Genomic DNA, 3145 nt, shown 5'->3' with positions numbered 1-3145 from the left:
TGTTTGGGCCAGTGAAAACAAGATAACTCTGTCATTCTCTATGTTAGTCTTACAAAGTCTCCTTATTTATCTCTCATCCATAAGGGAAAGGAAGCATCGTTTCGCATCCACCCTGTCCATTCTCCTGAGAATCTGTACATTTTAGAGAGAACAACGGTCCACCTAATGACCATCAGCAGTATAACACCGAAGTGACATGTTGATATTACTCTATTTTCTGCAAACACTTCTTGGTGCTCCATCCTTCTCTAATTTTGAAACCTTCCCCTGAGTGAGCAGTACGCCAAACCGCTAATTACTGGGAATGCCCAAAACACCCTTACCCCTGAAAATTCCTCATATTCCGATAACCATCCTTGTCTGTGGGGACCGCTCCAGATTCTATAGTCGTCCCAAATCATTGTATGTCCTACAACCCACACCACCTCTGAATTCTCTAGTCGTTACATTTCTTCCTGTCTACTCTGTTCCTTCAAGCCTCCTACCTCTGGCAGATCCTATAGTTCTGAAAACAATCCCACTCACAGGAATTTCGACGAGAGACGACAACACTCCACGTCTCGGTGATCCCTTTCGGTTCTCTCCATTTCTGTTCCCACCTTACTTCCCAACAACCCTACTTGCATGTACAACATCATCAAGTCTCTTCAACTCTCCTGATCTGTGGAATGTCCAGCAGACCTTACAACTCTTTGCTATCTCTGTAACTGCCTGCAGAGGTTTGAAACCTCCCCAATTCTATAACATCTCCAGTCGCTGTGCCACCCCCCCCCCCCTACCATGGTGAGCAGCTTCAATCCCCACAATCTTCACTGCTTGTGTACGTCATCAGGATTGATATAACTCTCCTTTTTCTGTAGTGCCCTGCAACCTCCAGAATCCTCCATGTCTGTCCCAATTTATCCTTTCACTCGTACTCGCCCGATCTGTGTAAAGCCTGTGTAAGTACAATCCCCATTACCATGTTGCCACCCCCAAACCCGAGAGCCATCGCCATTTGTATAACCTCCCACAGACCCATATACTCCCAAATGCTGAAACCTGCTCTCACCAATGCAACCCTCCCTACCCTTTTAACACTGTTCAGTTTTTAAAACCGTCCCTATCAGTGTAATCTCCTCCAGTCCCTGCAGCATTCTCGAGCTGCGTATGCTTTTAAATCCCAACAGCACTCCCTGTCTGTGTAAACTCCTGCAGTTGCTGGACACCTCGCTATAAGTGTAACTGCTTTCAGGCCACTATATCTTCAATTTGTCTGGAAACAGCTCCCTGTAGCCCATCCTTCGTTCGTATGTGAATAGTCTGCCACAACCCCTTCATGACTGTATCCTCCTCCACATTCAACAAGCCTTCCCATCCCTATGACATCTTCCAGCATGCATAATACTCACTCTCTATTAAATATCTTCCAGTGTATAAATAATTTCTCTCTCCTGGACTTTCTCCAGTCCATACCATACTTCCTCGTCCGTAGAATCCACGCTGTCCCAGTAATATTCTCCAGTCCATACCACCATCCCTATCGTTATAATGATCTCCATTTCAGACCACCCTCCCTATACTTGTAACATTCCCCAGTCAATGCCAAACTCCCTATCCCTGTAACATTCTCCAGTACATACCACGCTCGCTATCACTGTGATATTCTCCAGACACCACAACGCCTGTTATAATATACCACATCCGAGCTGCTTCCGAATATTTCGACACCTTGATCAACATCGTCCCTGTAACGATCCACAGCTCTGTACTCATCCCTGTGTCTGGAATGTAATCCAGGACGCTCTATCTGTGGAACATCCTCCAATGTCTGCCACTACCATTCTTTCGTATCCTTAACGTTGCAACATCCTCGAGCCCGTGAACAACTCTCTTACTCTGTAACCACTGCCTATTCCTTTATCCCCGACTCTCACTAAGACACTCTGTGTATTTACAAGAGGTCAGTTGGAATGACAACCTTAACTGAAGTGATCAGACATGATTGAAATGTCATTATGGAGTTATGGGTCAGAATGACAATGGCTGGGAGGTGAACATTCAAGGGTTGTCAGGATTTCGAGTCATTTTTAGGTCGAACTAAGAAGCCGCAAGGGGCAGCAACCATGAGCAGGAATTCGTTTCTGCACACCAGAGCGTGATAGCAATGTAAATATGGTTACAGTCAGGGAACTGAATATGCTTGCAATAAGGGGAGTACAGTTACTGTGTGTGACAGTAGTCTCCATCCCGACTGGATAAATATTGAATATCGGGAGTTCATGGATAGAAACTTGGATTGTGGAAGAGATGGTTTCCTGTAATAACATGTCAAGGAACAATCAAGGGAGTGGCCTATTCATGATGAAATGTTGTGTAATGAGAAATATCAAATTGTCTGATTGCAATGCTGCTTTGTGAGCAGAAAAAACACAATATTATGTCATTGTTTGAGTTAAAAAGTGATTTAGTTCAGCGAATGAGATGGAGAAGTGGAATTAGACCATTTGGCCCATCGAGTATGTTCCGCCATTCAACGAGATCATGGCTGATCTGGTAATCCCAAATGTAATTTCCTGCCTCCTTGTTCAGGATTCTCACACAACGGAAACCAAACGAAGTGGCAAAGATAAATATTGAGGGTAAGGTTATGTATGTAGCAGACATGGACTTTACTAAAGCATTTGCTAATATTAGCTTGGCCTAGAAAATAAAATCACAATCCATGCTATTCACGAGGCTTGGCAAATTGGATGCAATATTTTCCTGTGAATAACATACAGAGGGATGTGAAGGGATGTATTTCTGATTGGAGCTCTGTGGCCAGTGGTGCTTCAGAAGGATCAATTCTGCGAATTCCGTTTGACATTTACGTCAATAATAAAATTTATATGTCAGCGGCTTGATGAGTAATCTTGCAGACCACGTTTCGAAAGGCATATAGTGATTAGGAATATTTAGGGGAATTGTGAATAATAGGGAAGAATGTTAAAAGGTTCAGCAGAATATCGATCAATTGGAAAGACTTAATAGAGACATGCAAGGAAACCAGAGGATTAGACAGGTTTGACAGTGAGAAGCTTTTGCCTCGGATGGGGATGGCGAGCACAAGCTTTAATTTGCGGAGTGATACATACAGCACAGATGTCAGAGGTAGTTTCTTTAC

The sequence above is a fragment of the Chiloscyllium plagiosum genome, unplaced genomic scaffold (assembly GCF_037043375.1).
Source record: "Chiloscyllium plagiosum isolate Xiang-an unplaced genomic scaffold, Cpla_swu_hap1 HiC_scaffold_41, whole genome shotgun sequence".
In the NCBI taxonomy this organism is placed as follows: Eukaryota; Metazoa; Chordata; class Chondrichthyes; order Orectolobiformes; family Hemiscylliidae; genus Chiloscyllium; species Chiloscyllium plagiosum.
The sequence above is the reverse complement of the archived record's forward strand: the minus strand, read 5'-3'. Positions refer to the sequence as shown.